The sequence below is a fragment of the Clinocottus analis genome, unplaced genomic scaffold, assembly GCF_023055335.1.
Source record: "Clinocottus analis isolate CAN_PGR_092001 unplaced genomic scaffold, fCliAna1.0.p SCAF_17, whole genome shotgun sequence".
In the NCBI taxonomy this organism is placed as follows: Eukaryota; Metazoa; Chordata; class Actinopteri; order Perciformes; family Cottidae; genus Clinocottus; species Clinocottus analis.
In genome coordinates this window covers 16,273,812-16,283,811 of record NW_027175898.1, presented here as the reverse complement: position 1 = coordinate 16,283,811, position 10,000 = coordinate 16,273,812, and the positions used below count along the sequence as shown (strand labels likewise).

General features: G+C 46.1%; 1 protein-coding gene across 2 annotated transcripts in view; it reads left to right on the top strand.

Annotated features, from left to right (window-relative positions):
• ppp2r3a (protein phosphatase 2, regulatory subunit B'', alpha) overlaps window positions 1–10,000 on the top strand; it is a 52,379-nt gene that overhangs the window by 7,615 nt on the left and 34,764 nt on the right. Inside the window, exon 1 of one of the 2 annotated variants that reach the window (XM_068580047.1) lies at window positions 5,764–5,821. The exons of the other annotated variant lie outside the window; for it this stretch is intronic. The gene's annotated coding sequence lies outside the window, so the exon portion shown is untranslated. Of the gene's footprint in view, window positions 1–5,763; window positions 5,822–10,000 lie in introns of those variants that run through there. 2 annotated transcript variants of the gene reach the window in all.

The window sequence follows — 10,000 nt, the reverse complement described above, 5'->3', positions numbered from 1 at the left end:
TGTGTGTGTGTGGTGGATAGTTGGCAGCCGGTATACGGTGTACTGGTCAGATCCCAGCACACTCGAGCTTCCCTCCTGCCTGCCAGTCTGACCACCAGAGTGTGTCTTTCTGTGTGTGTGTGTGTGTGTGTGTGTGTGTGTGTGTGTGTAACTGCTCTACAACATGGTGGCGTTGCCTCTCACGTGTCACATGACGAGCTTTTCTTTGAAGGAGAGCGACGCTAAAGACGCCGATCCTTCAGTCCAGACATTAAATGCACCGCACGGTCGATTATTCTGTGATTTGGGTCGACTTCTCTCTCTCTCTCTCTCTCTCTCTCTCTCTCTCGCTCTCTCTCTCTTTCTCTCTCTCTCTCTCCATCTCCTCCATCTTTACTCCACCACGTAATCGTCCTCTCCGCCCAGCCGAGCGCACCTACATGCTAAATGATCCACTTTTCTCCGTCCGGTTAAACTTGACTGGTCATGTCTGTGCATCACCGTCGTCTGCAGGAGGGAAACAAGAGCGCGTAGCATGCGCTCATGCTAGTGTTGCTAACTCACGAACGCGCCGGGTTCAGGGGTCGCGTGCTCGTCCCGTCCGGAGGGTTTCTCCTCAACTTTTTTGGGCACAAGCGTCCTCGAGCATGAACTCATCCCGGCATTGTTTTTGGTCAATAGCTCAAGAATTGAACATGCTAATCATGACAATATCACGCAAAATGACGGCTGACATGGACTCTGGACCGTGTACTATACGTATACTACTCGTTATAGGAATAGTTTGTGTCACATTCATGTACTGTGCTTTAACTCTTTCTGGTCACATGACGTCTGTTGCTTCTGTCCGTCCTGATAGAGGGATCCTCCTCTGTTGCTCTATGAAGGTTTCTTCCCTGTAAAAAGGGTTTTATCATCTTTATTTGGGAGTTTTTCCTGATCCGATGTGAAGTCCTGGGACAGGGATGTGTACACATTTAAAAGCCCTCCGAGGAAAATCTTGTATTTGTTATTTTTTAGGCAAAATAAAACAAACTGAATTGACTCGGATGATGATATTTTGGACGCTGCTCTGGTTTGCAGAGGCGTACGACTGCGAGGTTGTTTAACTGTCCTGCGAAGCCGCTGCAGCCGCTGCGTCCGGCTCGTATAACCAGGAGACCAAAGGGAGGCGAGGGGGAAGCAAACGGGGCGTTAAGTAAACAGGTCAGGGTGCCCTTGAGCAACACATGTCGACCTTGAACAACTCCTTTCTGGAGCAGCAGAGCTGAACGGATGTGAAGCAGATGCTCTGAGAAAATATACGTTTCTTTACCAGCGGACTCCTGAGGACACCGAGGCTTTGATCGCGTGAGTGTGTGTCTGTATGTATGTGTGTGTGTGTGTGTGTGTGTGTGTGTGTGTGGGGCATCGGTGCAAAAATACCTTCGCTTCCTATAATCCCGAGCGTTACATCCTTGTGGTTTCCATGGCTACAGACACCAGACCGACGAGAGGAACTTCAACCGGTCGTTTTGAGCCGAAACCCAAAGAATCCTCTTTTTATATTATTATTAATTTATTTTTAATTTCTTTTGTCTCGTCCTCTGATGTCTTTTGAGAGGCGTCAGAGGAAGAGTTGCTCCTTTCCTCCACCCAGTTAAAGCAAGAATATAGTTCAGAAAACGTCTTCCAACATCAGACTTTTTTAAATGGTGCTAACATCATGGCACAAGGGTTTTCAAGGATTTTTAAGGGTTTTCAAGGTTTGGAAAAAAATGTTTTTTTCAAAGGTTTTTAAAAGGGGTTTGAAGTTTAAAAAAAGATTTTTTTTTTAGGCTTTAAGGTTTTGTTCAAGGATTTTCAAGGTTTGTAAAAAGGGTTTTCAAGCTAACAAAAAGGGTTTTTAAGGGTTTTCAATGAGTTTTGAAGGCTTTAAATGAGTTTCAAGTTAAAAAACAGGGCTTTCAAGGGTTTTCAAGGGTTTTCTCCTCATCCATTAGTCTTTAAGGCGATGATCAAACACAAAGTACCATCAGAACACTGGAGTGATGCTGGAGATGGGCCTCTACACACTACGTAGACATTTCATGAAGAACCAGACGTTTCCACCTGGAATAGTCTTTTACCACATCAACAATGCACACAGTGTATTTCTGATTCATTTCATGTCATCTTCATTTAAAAAACAGTGCTTTTCTTTAACAGATAAGGACATTACGGGGACGGTAGCGTACGCTTCTTTAATTCTGTCTCCTTTTCTTTTGACCGTAAAAGACAGAACCAGCGTGTCTCTTTAAGTTTTTCCCTGTGCATGTTTAGTTTTTTTCCTCTCAGGAAGCCTGTTGATTCACTCAAGCCCACAGCTGTTGGGAAGCAGGAATTTTAGCATGTCGCTTTTTTTTTGGGGTGGAGGGGGGGTGGGGGGGGGGCATTTTGGAAAGTTGAATTCTCGTGACGATTGAATGGAAACATAACTTCTCCCTCCTCTACTTCGTCTGTCTGGGAGCTTAAACACTGGACTGACGGACGGGTGAGCTTCACTGGCTTTGACTTCTGCTTTCTCTCTTTCTTTCTTTCTCTCTTTCTTTCTTTCTTTCTTTCTTTCTTTCTTTCTTTCTGTTCTTCTTCCCGTCTCCTTCCCCATCACCTCGTCCTCTGTTTCTTCTTCCTCTGACTTTTCATCTGTCCAGGTACACAGGCCCCCCGGGGGTGGGACACCAGAGACGTTAAAGTCTGGTGTGTGTGTGTGTGTGTGTGTGAGAGATTTGAATATGTGTCCATACCAACAGTAGAGACAGGATGAACTGCCCGCTCCCCACGCCTTCACGCTGGTATGAATATCTTCATGCGCTCAGATTGTTACTCTGGAGATTCCTCTCCTGTGTGTGTGTGTGTGTGTGTGTGTGTGTGTGTGTGTGTGTGTGTGTGTGTGTGTGTGTGTGTGTGTGTGTGTGTGTGTGTGTGTGTGTGTGTGTGTGTGTGTGTGTGTGTGTGTGTGTTGCCCGAGGCCTGAGGGAGCTGAGATGCGGTGGTTTGATATGGCTGGCGCTCTTTCATCAGTGAGGTGATTCTCCTGCTATGTGTTTGAACTGCAGTGAATCAAAGACGGCTCGTTGTTCAGCTGCAGCCGCGTCACCTGCTCACTCCGACTTTCTTTCTTTCTCTTTCTCTCTCTCCGTCTCTCCCTCTTTCTCTATCTCTATCTTTCATAACTTTGACGTCTTTCTTCAGGGATAGACACTCGATGCCCGGTGGCTTTTTTCCTCCGTCCGTCACCGATGCTGAGATCCTTTTAGAAGAAACGTTGACGGAGAACAATAGAGTGTTATTTTAAACGCTGACTTATCCTTTAACCCTCAATGTCTTATACATATATATATTTTTTTCTCGCATTAATAACCGACACCCTGCATCGGGCGCTTCGTGAAAAGCACGACGCTTCTCATCGGCGTCATTGTTGTTGCCTCGAGGTCAGGAATGAGCTGACGCAGACTGATTGAATGTAACGGGCTTTATTGAGATAGAAAAACTCAAGATTAATAACCTGATCTGCATAACTAAGCTTTTGGTAAACTGCTTTACACTAAACATTCTCACTCTCGTAGAGAATGAAGCTAACAAAAGTCTTTTTTCTCACGGTACATTTCGATCTGTTCTTCTCGATGGTGCGACGATCTGATCTCTGCTTGTTTACCTTGTAAACACGTTCATAAATCGGCTGTTTATTAACACGTCATATGTTTCCTCTTCCTATTATTCTACTTTTTTAAGGAGCATTTACTGTAAAAGTTGTGTTACAAGCCGCTACTACCTTTGGTGGGTGTCCCCGCTGTAGCAAGCTAGCTCCCCGCTAGCTGCTGCTGCTACTAACATGCTACTACCCCGCTGTAGCAAGCTAGTGCTGCTGCTAGCGCTGCTGCTAGCTCCCTGCTAGCTGTTGCTGCTACTGCCCGCGTTAGGGGCAACTAACAGCAGGTCTTGCGTAGAGCTAGCAGCAGTGCTAGCTTGCTGCAGCGGGGACACCCACCAAAGGTACTAGCGGCTTGTAAACCGACTTTCACGGTATCTATATTTTTCCTGAAGAGGATTTATGTTGTTCCATGTCCTGCCACACACACTCACACACACTCACACACACACACACACACAGTGACTCAACACACGTGATCAAAACATGGACCGTTGGGGTTTTAGCCTTTGCTTCTAACCCAGTAAAGCAGAGGTTATCTTCAGAAGTCAACATACTAGGAGGTACATTTAGCTCCGATTAGAGGACGATCCCGGGTCTGTGTACTTTCTGATCGCGTCCTGATTAAAGGCCGAGTCCTGAGCGACGGACCGACTTCACGTTGACGACATTGAAGTGGCCGCGAGTGTAATTACGCTGTCGTCTCATCATGCTAACGTGGTGATTACAGTCACTCTTTGTGTACTGGTTTATTTGTAGAAACATTGTGTTGAGTTTCACAATAGAAGGCAACACAACCCCCCTGAGGGCCGAGCGCTCCTGGGAACCGGACTGGGAACCGGACTGGGAACCTGACTGGGAACCGGACTGGGACTTTCTGTGCCTCGGCTCCTCTGAGACCCGGGCCGGGACTGTGTTGTTGTTGTTGATGATGATGAGGAAGGCACTCCCACAGTTTTAGGGCCAAAACATACAGTACACACACACACACACACACACACAAACACACACACTCGCATACCAGGAAAAAAGTTGCTGCTTCAGAATCATTGTAGTTATTAAACTGTAATGTGACCTTTCCTAAACTCGTTTAACTCATACTTCTGTTCACACGCCCTGAGAATCAGATGCTGTGTGTGTGTGGTTATATACACACACACACACACACACACACACGTAGACATGCACCTAAACAAATGAAAGCTTAAGTTCAGAAAAAGGGGGCGGAGCCAAAACACACACAACAACCGTCCTCCTCCGTCATCGGCCTTCCAGTCGCACGAGGAACACGATGTTGTTTAGTTTCATTCCTTGTTTCCTTGTTTCCTCCTCTCGCCTCCTTTGACGATGTGTTAACAGATGTCGGCAGCGTCTTCCTCCATGACAGTGAAGACCAGTTGAAGGAGATTTATAATTTTTTTTTATTTTAATAAGTTTTAGAAGTAAAGTTATCCAGATATTTCAAAGGTATCAGAGGAAACTTTTGTTTTCTCCTCTCTCATCCTGTCGATGACCTCATGACCCGATGTTGGACACCATTATTATCCACTAAATGGAAAAAAAACATGTAAAACTTGAATTTAGTTTGTATTTTGACGCATATTTTGCCTGTCATACAAACCTGCTTCCTCCTGCGATGTTCAAATAGCTGCAGGCCGCATCGCCATCTCAATAACTTTTTAAATAATTGTGCAGCTCGTCTCTGTTTTTCACAGTTAAATGATGAAACCCACGATGACGCAACGCTCCGGTCCCGTTTCCATTTCTTCCAGGTGCGTCCTGAACAGATACCGGGGCGGGGGGGGGGGGGGGGGGGGGATCGAGTGGCACATTTTCTGGCACGCCGGCGTTTATAAAAGGGGCAAAGGAGGTGAGCTTCACGAGTCCGGCGTTGTGATTCACACCCCTCCGGTGACGGCGGCGAGAGCAGGAATCTGAAGCATCCGTCGCTGAGGCTGAATCAGGGGAACGCAGGCTACTTTAGCCGCCGCGGGCGTCAGCGCTTATATATAGGCTGCAGCCGGCGCTGCCCCGCGGACGCACTCCTCGCTCACGCCGCCGGCGGCGTGCTAATCGCAGACGGGGAGAATCTAAAATACAACTCTTTTCTTTTTAGATTGGATTTAGGGGATGAAAGAGGAGCCGATCTCGAAGTGGACTCAAACGTTTGAGGTAAAGAAACGAGGATTTGAGCTGTTTCTCTCTCCCCGAAATGTCAACGTCTTCTTTCTCTTCTGTCTGTTTAAGCATGATGGACTTCCTCAATTCCTCTCTTTTAAGTCTCTGCTGCTAAAACCCGGAGTCTTAATCCCAAACTGTGTGTGTGTGTGTGGGTGTGTGTGTGTGTGTGTGTGTGGGTGTGTGTGTGAGTTGAAGAGATGGGAAGCTTTTGAAAAAAAAGACGCAGATGAATGACGGATGCTTTTGAAATGAGCAAGTATTTCCCCCAAAAAAGATGAAACAAACTCCGGACTTAACTTGACACAAAGGCCCAGAGCTTTTTGAAATAGATCATTATAACTCGAAGCTCCTCTCTCTCTCTCTCTCTCTCGACTTCATAATGAGCTCTTTTTTCTCCTCCTTTCCTCGGGAAGCTGCTCTTTATTTGCTGGAGACGGCGCTGCAGCCAGTTTCCCAGAGGTTTACTGACTCCTGACTTCAAAGGCCGACACAGTCACACTGCCGCTGCCGCTGGAGCAGCCAAATCCTGAGGGATCACACGCACATGTGTGTGTCTGTGTGTGTGTGTGTGGTGGGGAGTTACACTTTGAAACTGTTGATGAGGAAAAAGGGGACGCTCCAGGCGAGATGGCACGTTTACAATTGAATAAGCGACTAAAGGCCTTTTTTTGTTCGTCGCTTTCTGAGAGCTGAAAGTCGTCGAGATAAAAATAGAGAACGATTATTTATATTCTCGGTTTCATCTGTTGCCAGTTGCGGTGAAAAGCGTCCCCGAAAAACCTCCCCGGTCCGTCTGATTGACAGCTTTTTTTAATATTTGACGTCGCTCTACTGAAAGTAATAACTGAAATCCTCGACCGTGAAGTCGACGCCTGTCGATCAGGAAGTGGAAAAGTGACTGAATGATGCGAGGAATCCTCGGATAGTTTGCAGAAAGTATGAGCTCTCTTCTCAGCCATTGCTGTCAGTTTGGCCCGTGTGTGTGTGTGTGTGTGTGTGTGTGTGTGTGTGTGTGTAACGGCATACAGATGCGAGGCAGACACATGGGACGGCTTGGCAGAGCACCGGCAGGATGACTGTGTGTCTGCCGTCTCTGTCTGCCAGCAGCTCAGAGACTGACTGGAAAAATTTGCAATCGCAGCGCACACTGCCTGCTCATGTTATATGGAAACACACACACACACACACACACACACAGACACACACACACACACATTTACATTTATAGTATTTTACTGGCAGCTAATGGGACGAAGAAAGACATTCACACGCCAACTTAACATGATAGCGTTTACTCCTCGCTCAACTTTTACGGGAATATGCACACACACACACACACACACACACACACACACACACTCTCACACTGAGACGTGAGCCTCTGACACATCCCAGCAGCATACGGCATGCCGTCATACCGACTGCATGAGGGATTTTGAGGCAGACGAGGACTTGACTCGGGTTTTGTTGGAGATTTGTGTGCTGCTTATTATAAGTGTGTGTCTGTGTGTGTGTGTGTGTGTGTGTGTGTGTGTGTTGCACCACTCCAGATAAGGCAGGGCTAACAAGGCAGTTGGCCTCCCTCTGACCTACCTTCCACAGCCTCGTTCTTCATCTTGACTCCCAGTAGTGATGATGATGATGATGAAATCCAGCCGTCTCTCTGCAGGTTCACCTCTCTGTTCTCCTCCAGCTGCACGAGCGGATAGCAATAGGAATCTTATGATTATGAGTATTGCAAGATGGATTAATCCAGGCTATGAAATAAAGTCAAGCTCGGTCCACAGAGTCGATGCTTCGGCTCGTCCTGCGGCGGTTTAGTCCGTAGAGTTTGACGAGTTTCAGAAATAAGTTTCGTAAAATCGTGGAAGATTTTCTCCTGATGATTTTTTGAGGACGCTTCATGCGTCACGATGTCCTCTCCTGATAATCTGACCCTCGTGTCAGAGGTCAGAGGTCAGAAGATTCATCCTTTCACAACATGGACAGAAGCTTTTGGTTAAAAAAAAAAAAGAACACGTAGTGATTCATTCGCAGCGATGACATCACCGCTCCAAGAAAATAACTTCATGCTCAAATGCAAACGTTCTTCTCTCCGGCGGCTCGCTGCCACCTGGGAATTCAATTTAAAAAAAATCCCATTTTGGTCACTTTCTGAGCAGCAGGAGCAACACACACACACACACACACACACACACACACACACACACACACTCACGACTATATTGACACTGTGTTGAGTTTTTTCGCGTCGCCTTTTCACTATTTGTCATTTTGAAGTGTGTTAGTCTGTAATTGACATCACTGTCGGTCAGCCAGCGTTGGCCTTGGCGTGTGTGTGTGTGTGTGTGTGTGTGTGTGTGTGTGTGTGTGTGTGTGTGTGTGTGTGTGTGTGTGTGTGTGTGTGTGTGTGTGTGTGTGTGTGTGTGTGTGTGACATTGTGGCACTCGTCGGTGTGATGGCAGCCAGTGAGAGCCCCAGTAACAGCCCAGTGCTCCCACTCCGCCTTTGAACTGCTGCTATGATGCTATAATGAGGGAATGTTCTTTTCTAAGCCTCACCCAAGGGAGGGTGAGTGTGTGTGTGTGTGTGTGTGTGTGTGTGTGTGTGTGTGTGTGTGTGTGTGTGTGTGTGGCAGGGTGAGTCATACACGCTGCAGCCATTGTCTTTGTACTCTTGACATGATGGCCTTTAAACAAAGGTCTTGTTATTTTCCTCAGCCTTCAGGTGACAGAAACAAACCAGGAAGAAAGTGTGTGTGTGCGACTGTCTGTGTGTGTGTGTGTGTGTGTGTGTGTGTGTGTGTGTGTGTGTGTGAATATCTGTTGCTCCAGGCTATATACTTTCTCATATCCAGGGTATAGTCTCACATGAGATCACCACGTTCCTTCTTCTTTGTAAGCTTTGGCCTACAAAGCTGGGCGGCCCGTCAAGAAACTGTGTGTGTGTGTGCGTGTTTGTGCACACGGGAGTGTGTGCGTGTGCGTACGTGTGTGTGTGTGTTGACAGCAGAGGCAGGTCCCCGGCTCTTTGTGAAGTCCTGGTTTGACATTATTGGAGTTTAATAAGGCAAACTTGAGTCGGCTCGTGTAGTAAATCTTTGCTTTTTGTGCTGCCATACTGCAAACAGATGTGTACACACACACACACACACACACACACACACACACACACACACACACACACACACACACACACACACACAGCCTGCGGCTATATTTAGAAGCCAGAGAAAACACTTCTCCTTCACGTCGTATGTTTGCTTTTTTAATCTTTAATGAGACTAAACTCAGTTTTGTGACCTTGTTGGAGAAACAATCTCCTCCTCATTATTATTATTATTATTATTATTATTATTATTATTATTATTATTACATTATGCTCATTTATTTTTCATGCAGCCACTTGGTGTTGTATTCTGCCGTCTCGTTAACTTTTGTTCACGATGTCTTTACCTTCTCGTTCGCCTGTTTATCACGATACTTAAGTCACGATACGATATTATCACGATACTGCAATATATTGCGATTCATTACCTTTTGTTTACTGCAAATTGTCCCCAAAGGAAAACTTTGTCAACATATTTGATCCAATACGATAAATAAAAGATTGATACTTGGCTTCCGTGTTTGTAAAACAGATTTATAGGAGTATTCATTCAGTGAGAAATATACGATGACATTAATCTAGCCAATGATATTTAGCATTTTAGTGTTTTGTCCTGTGAGGTATGCAGTTTCTCATTTGTAAAATTATTCCACGTCGTTATTTAATGTATAAGTTACTTCATTTAAAAGTATCCGATCAGATGTGGGAGCATTGGTTGTGTTACTTTTCTAGTGGAAGACAATCTCTCATGAGAGCGAGCTTGCAACAGGTTGTAGTGTACGGACGTGTGACTCTTTAACTCTTTAACTCTTTAACACTTTAACTCTTTAACCTGAGTCCTGACTCACAAAGAGCAGCTGCAGCCGGCTCCGAGCCAGATGTTGCACGCACTTCAAAGACTTATTGCATTTGCAACAAGTCTCTCCTGCGGTGCATTTGCGTGTCTTTCTGCACATGCACGTCCACTCACAGACGTGAAATCCCCAAAACGTAGACTCGCGGCGTTGCTGCAGAAGCTCCTCATGAGGAAAAGTCTGGAGAGCTCACAGAGCCGCGGCCGCG